Source organism: Armigeres subalbatus, chromosome 1, assembly GCF_024139115.2.
Source record: "Armigeres subalbatus isolate Guangzhou_Male chromosome 1, GZ_Asu_2, whole genome shotgun sequence".
Taxonomy (NCBI): domain Eukaryota; kingdom Metazoa; phylum Arthropoda; class Insecta; order Diptera; family Culicidae; genus Armigeres; species Armigeres subalbatus.
Genome location: NC_085139.1, coordinates 233881210 through 233900280, shown reverse-complemented (window position 1 = coordinate 233900280; position 19071 = coordinate 233881210). Strand labels below are relative to the sequence as shown.

Genomic DNA, 19071 nt, shown 5'->3' with positions numbered 1-19071 from the left:
GTATACGCCATTTTTCAAAAATGGTGTTAACGAGTACTACTCATCGAGCTTTTTAACAGAAAAATGGAAAACATGCATGTTGTAAAATGGCTCTTACGTAACTTTTCCAGATTACGGCAATATAGTAACAGTTTATGATGTCTATACATTTTGATGAAAAATATAGTTTTGGAAAACGGTAGAATCAGTTTCAAAACAAGCTGTCAAATAGATACAGCGTGATACGAAAATCATTCTGCGGAAATCATATGTCTGTCGATAGTATTACACGGTTCATCAAAAACAAGCACACTAATAAATACGACTGTTTCAACTCCTGCTCCAGTCTAGGAAACTTTCGAGTACGACATTTGTCTGTTCCAGGGCACATTCGAGTCCTACATAAATTAAGCTCACTAAAGACACCTTGAAGCTTGTTTCTAGTACAGTGCTTAACGGCGAGGCGACAACATCCCAACTGGAGATGTTATGCCAGTAAAAAGAAACATTGATTCATATAAATACGTCGTACGAAACAAGGGAGGAGGAGGTGGTTTTGAATCCACATTAATCATGGAAAAGAAGTAATGACTGTCAGATAGGTATAACCTATAAGCTAAACCTTTTGTAGATTTGAAAGAATGCAAAAGAAAAAATATTAGAAATCAGCGATCACCATTCTTCTTGGTCAGTGACCGTTACGAATGTGGCACCGCACCGCATCGGGGCGAGCGGACGACCGACGCGACGCCAGATCACGAAAACTTCAAGCGCGTTATGTCGGCTGAGACGGCGGTGTTCCAACTGTTCCACCGATACTACTTAAACGAAGGGTTTGATCGATGGTGATCAGTGATTGTCTGTAAAGTCGAGGTTACAGCTGGCGTCTTGATATCGAGAATGCGTAGAATGTCAGATGTTTGATTGGATTAAGGCCATTAATTAGGTCAAATCGTTCTTAGATACAGACGCAATATGTTCAACAAGAAGGTCTGAGAGAATCAAAATCAAAATAACTAATGTTTTTGAGTCAAGTTACATTAGAAAAATTTCCACTTCCATCATTATGTAATTGTAAATTATAGCCTTCCTCTGTGCACTTTTTCAACACAATCGAGGGCAATTCAAGCCTATGATTTGTCCCAACCAACATACAAACGGAGAGGAGTACCGAGTTCCTTCAATCCACAAATGAGCAAATGAAGCGACGGCATTCGAAAATTGATTCCTCATTGCGCATACATATCGTTCGTCATCATCTCGGTCGACGTCAACATCGCTACAAATTTGATCCTGCGGCGGCATTTGTATACTACTCCTTGCGTTCCACCCATCCGCCCACCCACAAAACCCCACCGCTAATAATGCCATCCTGCGAGCTGGCTTCTCCGTCCGTATAGATGTTTGAACATTAGTCGGGAATACTGGCGACAGTGAGTACATATTGCGTGGGTCGTTTTGCTCCATGGTTCAGTGGACGTAATAAATCCTCTACGGTAGAGGTTTCCAAACTACTGGAAGAGCGACCCAACTGTTGATCTGCGTAAAAAAAACCGTAGCTGACGAAGAATTCGTCGTTTTGTAATAGTGCAATTCGGCAAAGTCAATTAGCAGATCTCAACAAGCTTTTTTTCTATCAATTATTTAATTAAAACCCACTGAACCAAGCTGAAAAAAATCAGGCAAATTGGATAGATGGAAACTAAGTTATTTGGACTATTGGATCAAATTAACAAATTGAGTAAATTCGTGTAATTGAGCAAATAGCTCTCTACCACTTTACTAGCATCGTATCCCACACCTAAGACATTTCCAGACCCACAACTCGCTTTTCATTTGGAACTTCCAAAGCTATAAATCGCGATCCAAGTCATAACAAGATTTTCTGTGCACAATTTCTCAGTTTGGAAACACTGCACTACCAGTGGGATAGGATTGGGTTGGGTTGACCAGGCAGCAGTAGAGGGAACAACCCCGCAACCAGCGTCCACTGGAGAACAGTAGTGGCGCGACTTTCCCCATTTCAGTTGACGCCAAAAGCAAGCATTATTTTGTCTCCAATACATAGTTCCGCACCACACTTTCGGAACTTAGTTTCAACTGTACGAGTTTTTCCGATTGGTTCATGCAGCGCTCTTTGCCGTTCAACACAGTTGACTTCAAAAAGGGGGAAAACTGTTGAATGTTCTCTAACGCCTTGGCTATAGGGGACGGTCCATTGGTGCCATCATAAATAGGAAGCAGGTCAATTTCGGGCGAGAATTGTGGCACAAAGGAAACCATAAATCTGCGGATTGCATCTCTTTTATTTATTGTTGGCAAATTACAGAATGCTGCTGAGAGCAGAAGAAACTGATAATCATTTTAAATTATTACTATTACGTCACTGATTTTTGGCAAAACAATTTTTCTGGAAAGCAAACAGAAAGGAATTATTTGAAGAATAACTTAGCTCAAGTTCTTGGAACAGTCATGAATGATTATAAATTTGATGACATCGGGCGACACTCTAAATGACGGGTTAATTAAATTATGCTGTAGTGTTCCGTGTTTGACGAAATATGAATTTCATTACAAAATATGATGTATTTCAGTACGAGTTTCAATTTTTTCCCTTAACTTTCGTAAACAATGTTTTTAGTAGGTCTCGGCCTCCTTTAAAGCAGTGCCGTTATCTGTGACAACGGATAGCAGCGGTGTAACATTCTTACAGGATCTAGACACATGCGACCAAGCTAATTGAATACTAGCAAATTGTTTTGAAATAGATTTCGAATTATATTATTATTAATTAGCTTTATTGGCTTTCATTAATCATTACCAATTAAGCAGATAAAATCCATATACATAACTCGATGGAGACGCACGGTTCGTCACCTTCCACTTGGCGCCAACATATGGTTCCGATTTTGATTTAGTACCGCCCGCGACAGTCTTCGGCCAAACAGGCATCGTTTCAGTTTCTGCACCCAAACAAGGCATATATCTTAAATAAATCGTGCGTCCCGCATTCAATGAGTCATCGACTTTTGCGCTCAGTCTCCGTGTCGGTTGTGTTTGCACTCTTGAAGTGCCCTCTGACTGGAGCTGAACGCGCGCTCGCTCGCTCCGTTTGTTTCGTCTTTGGTCGGGTCAAGCTGAAACCGGTTGACCCACTTCAGATCGTGTTTTACCGAGAGTACCCCAAGAGTTAAACTGACTAACTACGTTTGCTCCGTTTTGCATCTTACCTTGTTAATGCATCGCACGCCCGTTCTCGACGGTTGTAAGTTGAGGGCGCAACAACAGGAACGATGGCACCAAAACAAACTAACTGTGATTGCGACGCTGCTCTACCGGTACCCAGGCACCAAATCTCGAGCAGGATTACGCTATAGCAAACATAGATATTTAATTCCGCGTTTTTCCATTCTAGACGATCAAGACAGGCTAATAAATTTTGAAGTTCAAATTTAGACCATTCCAACTCTAGTAGGTATATAATTGTTAAGTACTTGGGACCGTTTTTGTTCATTGCGTGACTTTATCGAAATTAATTTATCGGCTTTTTTCGGCGAAAATTAGGGTAAATCTTCCATTTTGGACCCCTAGAGGAAGTGCTTACCGATATCTGCTTATATGTATCAAATGGCCCGTTTGATCTAGGCGGAAATCACACCATTGGCATCAAGTGTTGAAAAGTCGCTGAGAATTGTATATTTTTGAAATGAAAATATTCTTCTTTTTGGACAGTGCAACATATTTACTTTGGACCCCTAAAAGTACATTGTACACATTTTGGACACCCTCAAATTAGTCTCTTAAAAGTCGAATTTCTATTTTACCTTGGTCAATTGCGCCACAGCAAAGTCTTATATTTATATATGCATGCGTCAATGAGACTATTCCTTGCCTTTTAAATTCACAATTTCGACAAAATTTTGTTGTTTGCGTTCTAATTTTTTCAGTGATGTATACTTATAAGCGTAACGCATTGTAACGCTCGGCTACTTGAACAAACTAATTTCCTCGAAATTTCATCTGAATATCGCTATGTTCGCACGGGAAACCAGTGAAACAGATGCTGAACAATATTATTTTCCTGAAGACAATGGGGGAATTAGCAGCGGCAGTGATTTTAATTCAGAAATCAAGAAAATGTCGCCAGGAGGGTCCAAAATGTTTCGGGGTCCAAATCAAGTTGGTTACCCTATACTATTTCACTGAAAACATTTCACGAAACTTTTTTTCGCAGTACGACATTCCGCAGAATGTTCCAATTCTCAGACAGACATTTCGCGAAATACACCTTTTCACTGAAAGACATGTTGCGGAATGTACTTTTTCGCCGAAAGTCATTCCGCGGAAAGCCATTTGCGGAATTCAGTTAGAATAATTATCGTTGAAATATTTATTAAATTCTACTTAATTACATGGTGCTAGTGTTTTGTAATCCTATCTAAATTCTTTTAGTTAGATTGTGGCTTAGCAATGAAAGAAGACAATGCTGGAGATAATCTATCGATATTGTTCGATATAAAAAGAAAGGAAGATTCTTCAAATGGATGCGTTCTTAAACTATAGCATCATCAACGTGCACTGCCCACACGAAGGGAGACTCGACGACGAGAAACGCACAGCTGGAACAGACATACGACGGCGACATCGGCGACATGAACGCACAGGTAGGAAGGGAGGAAATGTATAGACCGGTCATCGGACCGGAGAGTTTGCACACCGCATCGAATGATAACGGCCAACGATGCATAAATTTCGCAGTCTCCTGTGGAATGGTAGTCTGAAGCACCTTCTTTCCCCGCTGAAATATCCACAAGGCTACATGGAGATCACCTAACCAAGAAACGAATAACCAAATCGACCACGTTCAAATCGACGGTAAAATCTTCTCCGACATCACGAACGTCCGCACTTACTACAGAGCGAATGTTGAATCCGACTACTACCTCGTTGCAGTATGCTTGCGTTCAAAAGTCTCGACGGTGTACAACACACGTCGAAGTCGAACGCCGCGGCTTAACATTGGGCGGCTACAAGACGGTAGACGCCCAGTCAACACAAAATCGTATATGATGCAACTTAAGATGCTAAAGTGGAGGCGATATACGTACATATTGTATGGGGAAGTACCTATATGGCCTCCACTTTAGCATCTTATATGACATCATACGATCATACGATCTTGTGTTGACTGGGCGGCCCATGGATACGCACAGCAGCTGGAAGTGGCACTCCCAACGGAAGAGCAGCGTCTCTTAGAAACGGCTGGAGAGATATTCGATCCACCTTTGGTAACACCGTAACCGCTGCACTTGGCACGGTGCCCCCGGGTCAGAGATGCGACTGGTATGACGGCGAATATGAGCAGTTAGCGGAAGAGAATAATGCAGCATGGGTGAGATTGCTGCAACACCGCACGAGGGCGAACGAGGCACGATACAAACTGGTACGGAAAAGACAAAACTCGATTTTTCGGAGGGTAACGCGCCAGCAGGAAGATCTAGATCGTGAAGAGACGGAACAACTATACCGCGCTAATAACGCGCGAAAGTTCTATGAGAAGTTAAACCGCTCACGTAAGGGCCACGTGCCACAGCCTGATATGTGTAAGGACCTAGGATAAAGCTATGTCCATTTAGAATCCGGAATAATAAAATCATCTATATCTCGGTAACGGATTGACGTACAAATAAGGTTAACACATCAAAACAAAGGTAATTTACTGTACTTTGAGGAAAGAATTATGATATAAATCATATCTTTTTTTTTCTAGTGAAAATTCGCACCTTCTTCTTTATTCCTCTCATCAAAAGTTGCACACCTCCGAAGTCAACTTCCTTGGCACATTTGTTCCATATTTTGGTCATCTGAGTCGCGTCCCGAGCTGTTTTCCACTTTTCTTAAGCTTCCGCTTCATTACTGCCTAAAATGTCTCGATGGGCCGGAGCTGTGGGCAGTTGCGTGGATTTATTTGTGGGCAGTTGCGTGGATATATTTTATCGATGAAATCTTCGTTATTATCGCGGTACCACTGGATGACTTCCCGGATGTAGTGGCAACTTCACGGGACCTTTATAGGATTTATGGAAGGTAGACCGCGGTTTTTAAGACATTCCTCCTTGTACAGCTTCGAGTCCATCGTCTTATTCGTCACAAACACTTAGGTCTTTGCTTCACAGCTGCATATCCCTTGCCAAAATCATCTGTTTTTTGCAAGTTTGCCCAAAAGTTAAACTTAAACTTCGCAGGAACCAGGGTTGTAAATATTCGGCAGCACTGGACGAAGGAGACGTTTTTTTATATCATGTTTTTAGTTTTTTCCTGCTTTGAAATCAACCTCACATTCCCGGAGAGGCAGAAAAGTAAACAACAGAACTCACATCACCCACCGCGCCGCGAAGATGAAATTTACCACAGCAAAATGTACACATTCACCCAGCAAATTGAAAAAATTCACCACGCGTTTAAATGGGCCACTCACAGTCATACGGTAAGGAGCGAACTGAGCAGCATGTCAGAGTGACTTGTGAGTGGCTGAATGCGAAATTAGTGCTTTCCAATGAGCAGCTCGAAGTAGCTCGAATTTGTTCCCGTCCTGCTCGTTCTTTTTTGTCAACAAATGGGCATGAGCAGGACAAGGATAAACTTCGAGCTACTTCAAGCTCTCATTGGACAGCTATATTGAAAGGTCGGTTTTGGAAATGATTTTTCGGCTGCACCCAGTCGCACTCACCACGGCGGCGATGAAGGCGACTGCAGATTATACTGAGATCCATGTTTCTCACTGCATTGACTGTGAAATATTTCTACCCTGGCAGGAACTACCCCTCGTGCCGTCGCCATGTAGAATTATTGGCTAGGAAGCTGTCCGAAATCCATTTTGACGTAGGTTCCATCGTCGATGAGCAGCATTATCAACGTGGGTGTGCAGTATTTTTCTCTCCTATTGGCTTCCATCTGGAATAATTTTTGACTCGCTGCACTCGATGTTTCGTGAAATTTTTACCACAGCAAGTGGGCGCCTAGGTAGACAAACCGCTGTAAAAGAATTCTTGCAGCGGTCACTTTCCGTGCCGCTGCAATACAATAAATGATTCCGGATTCTAAATGGACATAGCTTTAGGATGTGACAACTCGATTGAGACTGCTTTGTTGTTTTTTAGTCGGTTGCTCTGACGGGGAGGTCGCCAGTGCAGCCAAAGTAATTTGGTACAAAATCTTCCAAATATCATGAATCAAAACTTGATGTTTTTCTTTCCGTTCCATCCATTATTTATGTAAGAGAAGCGTCTTGTTGAAGTTCATTCCGTAAAGTGTCTCCAGAACAAATATGTATGGGAAAATAAAATTTGGCTTAACTTTTTTTGGAAAGATTCGAAAAGATCTGGTATTATGTATTAAAATCTATTTTTTTGTCTACTTTCCGGTGGTTAGTGTGGCGATTTGCTCATAACTGCGCCAAAGCGGGAAATTGACTGACGGTACAATGTTAGAATGAGGACGCTGTCTTTGTTCTAGATCCTAAGACCTGGGCTTGCGGAAGCCCTTGGATAACATAAAGTATGTCGAATAACCATTTTAACCTCAAAATGAATTCAACGTTTCAAAATTACTCTGTGGTGAAGTTTTGAACGCAATCTCAGGTTTTGTCCGGGATTTGTATGAGGGCCCGCCACTGTGCGGTGGTGTGGCACTGGAAGTATTGCAACAGGAGTGGATGGAAGACGTCGTGTGTCCCATCTTCAAAAAAGGCGATAATTGCTGAACGCCGCCTACAAGGTACTCTACCAAATTTTATGCCGTCGACTAGCACCAATTGCAAGAGAGTTCGTGGAACAGTTCCAGGCGGGTTTTATAAGCGAACGCTCCACCACGGACCAGGTGTTCGCCATTCGCCAAGTACTGCAGAAATGCCGCGAATACAAAGTGCCCACGCACCACCCGAGCAGAGGCGAAGAACAAAATAATAACATAACAATAACAAACTCTGCTCTAATAACGTTATAAGTTATTGTCTAGCTATTGGGTAAGAAAGTATCAAGTACATATGAAGACTAAAATATGTTATCATAACAGAAACTGTTTTTTGGATGTTATTCTAATGTCAAACTTCCTAACACCATGCATACCACACAAATAGCTGTTTTTGTTGTTCATAAATATTTTTTACGAAAAATCCAATAATCATGCCATCACAGTGTTTGTTAAAGTATGTCATTACATTATGTGAATCATACCATTCCCCAAAATCCTCTCTCTGCTCTCAGAACAACTCTTTTGCCTTCTCTCTTTGTTTTAACAGCCACTAATTGTATGTAGCAAACCTTGTCCAGAATTGCTTGTTTGATTCCACGGTATAAGACTAGTACGCTTTTGACACGGACTGTGCAAATAGATAGGATAAGGAATCGTCAAGTAATGATTCCACCACTAAAATTCCGTGAGCAGTACGGAGTCGACAAGTAGGGAAAATTTCATAACGCGAATAACGCCTGCTATGTAAATAAATGGAGAAATATGGAAAAATATTCCGTACTATTATTCCGCAAGGTAAAAATGTCATTTCTCCCATACTGAATCAGCTGTCAAATTTTCTGGTAATTTCATAATTTTTCCGTTAACTCTTTCCGTATTAGCAGCGTACAGGGCTATACCATGTATATAATTCAAAATTATATAGCGTTTTTAATAATTTTGTGAACTGCCACGATGTTTCATTTTTTGCTATCAAGAATCTCAAATCAAAATTTATTAAGAAAATTATTTTGAGCTTTTAGTGGAATGTCTTCACTTGTCATAAAACGAGTTTGTACCTTCCATTTAATTCCACCACTTGATTGTACCTTGGCAGATACGTATTTCGACCTCAACAGTAAGGTCGAAATAAGTATCTGTCAAGGTACAATCAAGTGGTGGAATTAAATGGGAAGGTACAAACTCGTCTTATGACAAGCAAAAATTTATATTATTTTCTATTTTCAAACTGTCTCCGTCAAAATGGTTTTGACCACCCGAACAACTTTGTAGAAGACGGTAACTATCTAAATCTAACTGATTTCGAGATATGCAATTTTATAGGTGATTCCTTATACAGTAGACGTTCGATAACTGCAATGCTTTTTAACTGCAATTCGATAGTTGCAACAGTTTTGCAATTATCGGACCGCTAAACTTCAAACTGATGTCAAACTCAATGACAGCTGCATTGCGCTGCACATTTAGATGCACTTTTATTGCATCTGACGTCGATTGACAAACGTTTGACGTCTAGAATGCGTTGCAGTTATCGAACGGCATTCGTTAACTGAAAAGTAAACATTTTGCAGTTATCGAACGGCTACTGTACACTAGCGCCACCAAGCGGTTGAATTTCAAACAAAACTTGTCTCCGTCACAATGGTTTTGACCACCCGAACAACTTTGTAGAAGACGGTAACTATCTAAATCTAACTGATTTCGAGATATGCAATTTTATAGGTGATTCCTTATACACTAGCGCCACCAAGCTTTCTAAATCTAGAAGATTTCGAGATATACAATCTTACAGGTGAATCACTGTACTCTAGCGCCACCAAGCGGTTGAATTTCAAACTAAACTTGTCTCCGTCACAATGGTTTGAATCACTCGAACAACTTTGTAGAAGGCGGTAACTTTGTAAATCTAACAGGTTTCGAGATATACAATTTTACAGGTGATTCCTTATACACTAGCGCCACCAAGCGGTTGAATTTCAAACTTAACTTGCCTCCGTCACAATGGTCTTAATCATTCGAACAACTTTGTAGAAGGCGATAACTTTCTAAATCTAACAGATTTTGAGATGTACAATTTTACAGGTGATTCCTTATACACTAGCGCCACCAAGCGGTCGAATTTCAAACTAAACTTGTCTCCGTCACAATGGTTTGAATCACTCGAACAACTTTGTAGAAGGCGGTAACTTTGTAAATCTAACAGGTTTCGAGATATACAATTTTACAGGTGATTCCTTATACACTAGCGCCACCAAGCGGTTGAATTTCAAACTTAACTTGCCTCCGTCACAATGGTCTTAATCATTCGAACAACTTTGTAGAAGGCGATAACTTTCTAAATCTAACAGATTTTGAGATGTACAATTTTACAGGTGATTCCTTATACACTAGCGCCACCAAGCGGTCGAATTTCAAACTAAACTTGTCTCCGTCACAATGGTTTGAATCACTCGAACAACTTTGTAGAAGGCGGTAAATTTCTAAAACTAACAGATTTCGAGATATACAATTTTACAGGTGATTCCTTATACACTAGCGCCGCCAAGCGGTTGAATTTCAAACCAAATTTGCATCCATTACTATTCTAACAAGATTGAATATTGAATAAGTGGCTATTCTGTCGAATTAATGTCAATTTTGTCTTAAGCCATCAGTTTTCGATTTGGAAGTTATTAACTCATGTTTGGGTTAAGCCAGACGAGCGTGTACATGTTTGTTTACATTATTCGTAGTCGGAAGCAAAGTGCCACCTCGATAAAAAACAAATTTCGCTCGAGATTTCGTTGTTTTCGGTGAAAACAGTCCGGGATAATATGTTGTGTTGTGACCAGTGATGTGATGGAATGTGGATGCGATGTTGGACCCGAAGAAGGGCAGGAGATTCGTCACGAAGAGGCACGGTCCGTGTCTGCAGCGCGTGGGGTGATTTGGAGAGTGTCGGACGGAACTTTTCCTGTGTGTTGGCAGAATTCGGTTCGAGGGCTTGTGTACTGGAAGCCTGATTGCGGCAATTGATCCGGTCCTGTCCCTCCTTGTAGGGAGAGGCTGGACCTAGTCGGTAATCGACAACGCCCAAGCTCCCCGGTCGGCGCGGCGTCAGACGACGAAAAATCCCGCTGGTCGCCTTCGGGTGTAGCCACGCCGGTACAACTGGGGGCCTTCATCGGCGAAAGCCGGTTTGGGCATTGGGCGTTGGCAGCTGGCAGGGCCGGAAGGTAGGTTTATTGTTTAATCCCATTAGTGCTTGTATCTTTTAGGTGAATTCAGCTACAGCTTAGGTCCACTTGCCTGCCTTTCAAAAGCAAATTGTAACGTGGTAACTACTGGACTTGGACTGGATGTTTGGCCAGGTCATATTTTTGTAAAACGTGAGTTTTTGCTTTAATTGGTTTTAATTAGTTTTAATAACTGACAGGCTAACGTATGATTAATAAATAACAATAACAATAAGTTGGCAGAGGATGATGAGGTTTCGGTGGTAGCTTAGTTTAATTTCCAAAATTTCCGTTTCCGGTTGGTTATTTTGATTTTAAGGTTCCTTTTAAGGTTGACTTGTTCCTTGACAGAATGAAATCAGCTAGATCCTGTGATTTTGTGATCCATTTTTGATTTTCCATTTGATTTTCAGGAGTGGGAACCCCGGCCTACAACGTTGCCAGGTTTCCCTCCGTTCAATCTAAACTCATAAATAGTATGCTCCTGCTTGTTGGTAAGATTTACGATTTCCTTTTGTTGGTTTGACCCAGCACATTTTAAAGGATTTATGTCTACAAACCCAGTTTTCAACCGATAGGTTTAAGGCCCCGGGTTTGTAGGTTCTTGCTAATTTTTCGAATCATTTTATCAATTTTGCATTTACATTCTGGCACGATGATCTCGTATGAATTCATATAATTATCCAAAATTAGTTTACGTAGCTATTGTGAAAAAGACCACTTGGGTAGCACCTCCTATTACCGTCCGCAACTCGATAACTCGTCTGCGTTTCAAACTTTTTGTATATCATAGGAATCTACAGATGCTAACCGTGTATCGAGTAATTCGGTTCAAATGCGCCCGAGTAATAAACGTTGCGGATGGGAATAGGGGTACTGCCAAAATGGTCGAATACTCCAATTAATTAGATTCACTACATTTCTATTATATTTTTTTAGTGAACTAAACCACACACGGGAGCTCATAATTCATCAAACCTAGGGTAACCGATGGACAATCTAACCATTTCGATTACATACATCATGCCGGGAAGGTCTTGCATAAGGTATGTATTACTGTTGTGGAAATAAAGTTTAATTCTATTATGATTTATTATGTTTATTATTTTCAGAAAACAACACTCCGCACATTGAATGACCATCGTAGAAACCCACCTAAAATAAATTTTAAAATCGGAATCCTGATTTACAAGACTACAGTGTCGACCCACCCATCAAACAAAATTTAATTTTAATTTAATTTTAATTTAATTTTAATTTGATTTTAATTTAATTTTAATTTAATTTTAATTTAATTTTAATTTAATTTTAATTTAATTTTAATTTAATTTTAATTTAATTTTAATTTAATTTTAATTTAATTTTAATTTAATTTTAATTTAATTTTAATTTAATTTTAATTTAATTTTAATTTAATTTTAATTTAATTTTAATTTAATTTTAATTTAATTTTAATTTAATTTTAATTTAATTTTAATTTAATTTTAATTTAATTTTAATTTAATTTTAATTTAATTTTAATTTAATTTTAATTTAATTTTAATTTAATTTTAATTTAATTTTAATTTAATTTTAATTTAATTTTAATTTAATTTTAATTTAATTTTAATTTAATTTTAATTTAATTTTAATTTAATTTTAATTTAATTTTAATTTAATTTTAATTTAATTTTAATTTAATTTTAATTTAATTTTAATTTAATTTTAATTTAATTTTAATTTAATTTTAATTTAATTTTAATTTAATTTTAATTTAATTTTAATTTAATTTTAATTTAATTTTAATTTAATTTTAATTTAATTTTAATTTAATTTTAATTTTAATTTTAATTTAATTTTAATTTAATTTTAATTTAATTTTAATTTAATTTTAATTTAATTTTAATTTAATTTTAATTTAATTTTAATTTAATTTTAATTTAATTTTAATTTAATTTTAATTTAATTTTAATTTAATTTTAATTTAATTTTAATTTAATTTTAATTTAATTTTAATTTAATTTTAATTTAATTTTAATTTAATTTTAATTTAATTTTAATTTAATTTTAATTTAATTTTAATTTAATTTTAATTTAATTTTAATTTAATTTTAATTTAATTTTAATTTAATTTTAATTTAATTTTAATTTAATTTTAATTTAATTTTAATTTAATTTTAATTTAATTTTAATTTAATTTTAATTTAATTTTAATTTAATTTTAATTTAATTTTAATTTAATTTTAATTTAATTTTAATTTAATTTTAATTTAATTTTAATTTAATTTTAATTTAATTTTAATTTAATTTTAATTTAATTTTAATTTAATTTTAATTTAATTTTAATTTAATTTTAATTTAATTTTAATTTAATTTTAATTTAATTTTAATTTAATTTTAATTTAATTTTAATTTAATTTTAATTTAATTTTAATTTAATTTTAATTTAATTTTAATTTAATTTTAATTTAATTTTAATTTAATTTTAATTTAATTTTAATTTAATTTTAATTTAATTTTAATTTAATTTTAATTTAATTTTAATTTAATTTTAATTTAATTTTAATTTAATTTTAATTTAATTTTAATTTAATTTTAATTTAATTTTAATTTAATTTTAATTTAATTTTAATTTAATTTTAATTTAATTTTAATTTAATTTTAATTTAATTTTAATTTAATTTTAATTTAATTTTAATTTAATTTTAATTTAATTTTAATTTAATTTTAATTTAATTTTAATTTAATTTTAATTTAATTTTAATTTAATTTTAATTTAATTTTAATTTAATTTTAATTTAATTTTAATTTAATTTTAATTTAATTTTAATTTAATTTTAATTTAATTTTAATTTAATTTTAATTTAATTTTAATTTAATTTTAATTTAATTTTAATTTAATTTTAATTTAATTTTAATTTAATTTAATTTTAATTTAATTTAATTTAATTTTAATTTAATTTTAATTTTAATTTAATTTTAATTTAATTTTAATTTAATTTTAATTTAATTTTAATTTAATTTTAATTTAATTTTAATTTAATTTTAATTTAATTTTAATTTAATTTTAATTTAATTTTAATTTAATTTTAATTTTAATTTTAATTTAATTTTAATTTAATTTTAATTTAATTTTAATTTAATTTTAATTTAATTTTAATTTAATTTTAATTTAATTTTAATTTAATTTTAATTTAATTTTAATTTAATTTTAATTTAATTTTTATTTAATTTTAATTTAATTTTAATTTAATTTTAATTTAATTTTTATTTTATTTTTAATTTAATTTTAATTTAATTTTAATTTAATTTTTAATTTAATTTTAATTTAATTTTAATTTAATTTTAATTTAATTTTAATTTAATTTTAATTTAATTTTAATTTAATTTTAATTTAATTTTAATTTAATTTAATTTTAATTTAATTTTAATTTAATTTTAATTTAATTTTAATTTAATTTTAATTTAATTTTAATTTAATTTTAATTTAATTTTAATTTAATTTTAATTTAATTTTAATTTAATTTTAATTTAATTTTAATTTAATTTTAATTTAATTTTAATTTAATTTTAATTTAATTTTAATTTAATTTTAATTTAATTTTAATTTAATTTTAATTTAATTTTAATTTAATTTTAATTTAATTTTAATTTAATTTTAATTTAATTTTAATTTAATTTTAATTTAATTTTAATTTAATTTTAATTTAATTTTAATTTAATTTTAATTTAATTTTAATTTAATTTTAATTTAATTTTAATTTAATTTTAATTTAATTTTAATTTAATTTTAATTTAATTTTAATTTAATTTTAATTTAATTTTAATTTAATTTTAATTTAATTTTAATTTAATTTTAATTTAATTTTAATTTAATTTTAATTTAATTTTAATTTAATTTTAATTTAATTTTAATTTAATTTTAATTTAATTTTAATTTAATTTTAATTTAATTTTAATTTAATTTTAATTTAATTTTAATTTAATTTTAATTTAATTTTAATTTAATTTTAATTTAATTTTAATTTAATCTCAATAATCAACTGTTTTAAAAAAATCAAAGAATGATGCAGTAGGTTTTTTGAAGCATTCATAGTGTCGTATTTTGAAATTGTAATTCCAGCTTAAGTGTAATTAATATAATAGAAATAATAAAAATTTACAAGAAGAACAAATCTTAGTATTAACTTGTTATTCAATAACAATTCAATAACAAGCTTAGTTATCCTTTTTCATTGAATTCCAATATCATGTGGTGTTATTTGTTTGTTCTTGAATACCATTTCAATAACTAACTCAGTCCTCTGTACAATTTTATACTTTGAGTTATTCATTCATTATCAAAATAATACCAGTTGTTATTGCTCAGGTGTTATTCATATAAATTTTAGTTATTATTTTTTGTTATTTTAACTCTTATTCCAACCTTATGAATAACTTATCGGGGTATTGTGGTATTTAAAATTAATACCTCGTCAAGTTATTCATAAGTTATTTTTTTCTGCTCGGGTATCTATTCATCGACTCCAAAGCCGCATATGATACAATCGACCAGCTATGGCAGCGAATTTCAAATTTCGTAAAAATGAATACTGACATAAACTGACACGGTTGATCAAGGCGACGATGGACTGGGTGATGTGCGTAGTTCGAGTTTCAGGGGCATTCTCGAGTCCCTTTGAAATGCGCAGAGGGTTACAGCAAGGTGATGGTCTTTCGTGTCTGCTATTCAACATCGTTCTGGAGGGAGTAATACGAAGGACAGAGATTGACACAAGTGGTACGATTTTCACGAAGTCCGTCCAGTTATTTGATTTCGCCGACGATATTGATATTATGGCACGTAACTTTGAGAGGATGGAGGAAGTCTACAACGAAGCTAAACGGATTGAACTAGTCATCAACACGTCGAAGAAGAAGTACATGATAGGAAGAAGCTCAAGAGAAGACAACGTAAGCCACCCACCACGAGTTTGTATCGGTGGCAGAGCATGAAATATTCACTTTCATGAAGCACATTCGCTCCGAGTTTTGACAATCGTGTTTTGATTATTCAAAACATAGAATGACTTACTCAGTTTACTTCTTCATGGATTCATTCAATTGATTATCACTGAGTATGCTAACTGCGCGCGAAAAAAACATAATTAGCCATGATAATACTGACATTTGCTACTGAAAATGCCCTTCAATTGAACGTCGGGATTAGATCTATGCGTCTATTTATTAAAATCATTAAACATGTGTTCAGTTTTACGATCTTTTAATAATTTGTAAAATTCAAGTAAATACTCACTGACCCATATTCATTCCGAAAATTGACGGTGCAAAGCCGAATATGAATATGTTTAGAAGTGAAGTGACAAAGAAGGCCGATGGGCTTCACAAAAAATATTCGAATATTTACAGCTCTGATTGGTGGTGACGAAATCGAGGTGGTTGAAGAACTCGTGTACTTGGGCTCACTGGTGACTTCTGATAACGATACCAGCAGAGAAATACGAAGACGCATCATGGCAGGAAATCGTACGTACGTTGGCCTCCGCAAAACGCTCCGATCGAATAGAGTTCGCTGCCGTACCAAACTGACTATCTACAAAACGCTCATTAGACCGGTAGTTCTCTATGGACACGGAACCTAGACGATGCTCGTGGAGGACCAACGCTCACTGGGAGTTTTCGAAAGGAAAGTGTTGCGTACTATATATGGTGGGGTGCAGATGGCGGACAGTATTGGATGAAAATGGTTCTACAGTAATCCGGTGAAAATGGTTCTCGACAGCGATCTGACGGGAACAAGAAAGCGAGGTGCACAGCGAGCAATGTGGATCGATCAGGTGGAGGACGATTTGCGAACCCTCCGCAGACTGCGTGGTTAACGACGTCCATGGAACGAGCTGAATGGGGAACACTTTTATGTGCAGCACAGGCTACTCCGGCCTTAGTCTGGTAATAAATAAATAAATTGCGAATTCCTTCGAGATTCTTCACAAATTCAGTATAAAGTTTTCTCAGGAAATCCTTTTGAATTCCCGTTAGTAAATCCTCCGAAAATTCCTTTCATTCTTCAATAATTTTCCGGAAGAATTCTTTCAACAAAATTTCCGGAATAATTCCAACGGGAATATTGAAAAGAATTTCCCATTGTTTAATTGAATAAAATTACGAAGGCCTTTCGTAAGGTTTCACGCAAGAATCCCTGGAGGTATATACAAATGGACAACTGGGGGAATCTTATAAATTGTTGCTGGAGGCGCTCCGGGAAGAATTTCTGAAGATTTTTTCTGGAGAAGTTTTAGAAGAAATTCCTGGAAGAACTTTCAAATGAATTTCAGGAGGAATTTCCGAATGAATTCTTGAAGGAAATTATGAAGAAAAATTTACAAGATTTTCGAATAGAATGAATTTCTCAACAAGTTGTTGAAGGAAATTCGTAAAGAATTATCATAGGAATCTACGAAAAAATTTCCAATGGAATTTTAAAACAAATACATATTGGAATTTTCATATACATTTCTAGATTTCTACAGGAATTCATACGGAAATAATATCAGAAACTCCAAGTTTTAAATCTAGAATTAAGCCTTCATGTCTTAAATAAAAACCCAAAAATATTCAGATTGCAGTCGACCCATAATCAAACTTCTCCGCATATTCTTCGGGCATTTAATTCAGGAATTTATTTCGGTAATTTCTGCAATATTTATCTCATCTCGATTTCATGAATTTATCCGAAAGTTTGCCTAGAAAATCTTCCCGACATCAAGAATTTCTTTCATACCATGTATACATTCCTCAAGAAATTTCTCCAAAAATCCCACGCAAATAAATCTAGAAATTCCTTCAGAAACTACTTGAACAATTCCTTCGATTTTTTTTCAAAAGTTTGTGTAAGATTTCTTTTCGAAAATACTCCGGAGTTTCCTTCATGAATTCCTTTAGCAATACTATCAAAAATTCGTCTATTCCCTCGGCTCTTGTACTTCCACCGGAAGTTCTTTCATAAAATTGCATACAAATTCCAAAATGAATTAATGAAAGAACACATGAAGTAATTTATTTAAATTTCTCGGTAAATTCCTCCAAGAATTCCTTCGGAAATTCATTCAAAAAGAAAATTACTTCGGAGATAGAACCAGAAATTTTATTGGAAATGCACCAGGCCAAGATATTCCTTCAAAAATTCAAAGAAGAAATTCTAGGAATTCCTTCAAAATTTCCCTAAGAAATTCGTTCAAAAAATTGTACTAATTAAAAATTAACCCTCTACAACCCAAATTTTTGTTTTTGGTCAAAATCACTATTTAGATTAATAAAAATCGATCTAAACACGGTTTGGGCATTAAATTTTTTTTATTCGCGATTTAATTAATTTCACACTTTGATTTTTTAGAAATTTGTTTTTCAAGTTTTTTATCCAATCAAATAGTTTCTTGAATCTATTAACCTTTTTTGATTTTTCAACATATTTGTAGTTTGAAAATTCCTATCCAATGCTGATTTATTGTAATTTTCCAATTTTCTTGGGTCATTTTTTATTTTTCGTGTAACGAGTTGGATAAATATTTTAGAGTGTAACATTCACCACTACAACCTTTTATTGAATACGGTTAGTTGTAGAAAAACACTAAACTACAAATATTTCACTCTTTAAAGGTATACAAGCGTAAACAGGAAAGAACAAAATATTACTCAATTTTCAATATTTTTTTATAAATGTGTAGAACTTTGGAAATTAACTTTAAACCACATTTAAACATGCATTCAAGTTGATATTATTGATCAACATCAAAAACTTTTCGAAATCTGATCAATTGAAAATTACAAAAAAATAATCAAAGTACCCCGTCTAAAGGCGGTCTTGGGCACTAGAGGGTTAAATAGTCCTTAAGGAATACTTGCGTCTTCAGAATTTCTTCGAAAATTCCTTCAGCCATTTCTTAACGAATTATTTTAAAAATTTATTTGGAAATTTGATCCGAATTCTTACGGAAAATTCTTCCGAAATATCTATAGAAATTGTATAAGGCAAACCTTCGCAAATTCTTTTAGGAGATTTTTTTTTTAATTTCTTCATATTTTTTTCTGGAAATTGCTTTGGGTAATCCTGTTGAAATTGGTTTAGGAACTACTTCGAACTTTTGTT

The 19071-nt window shown here is 33.5% G+C and overlaps 1 protein-coding gene and 1 long non-coding RNA gene across 2 annotated transcripts in view; both read left to right on the top strand.

Annotated features, from left to right (window-relative positions):
• The window catches only part of LOC134205894 (chaoptin), a 554999-nt gene that overhangs the window by 466892 nt on the left and 69036 nt on the right, over positions 1 to 19071 (top strand). The window lies entirely within an intron of this gene.
• Positions 10983 to 12158, top strand: LOC134211804 (uncharacterized). Its single transcript, XR_009979103.1, has 3 exons — positions 10983 to 11099; positions 11886 to 11992; positions 12059 to 12158. It is a non-coding gene; the product is annotated as an uncharacterized LOC134211804 (long non-coding RNA).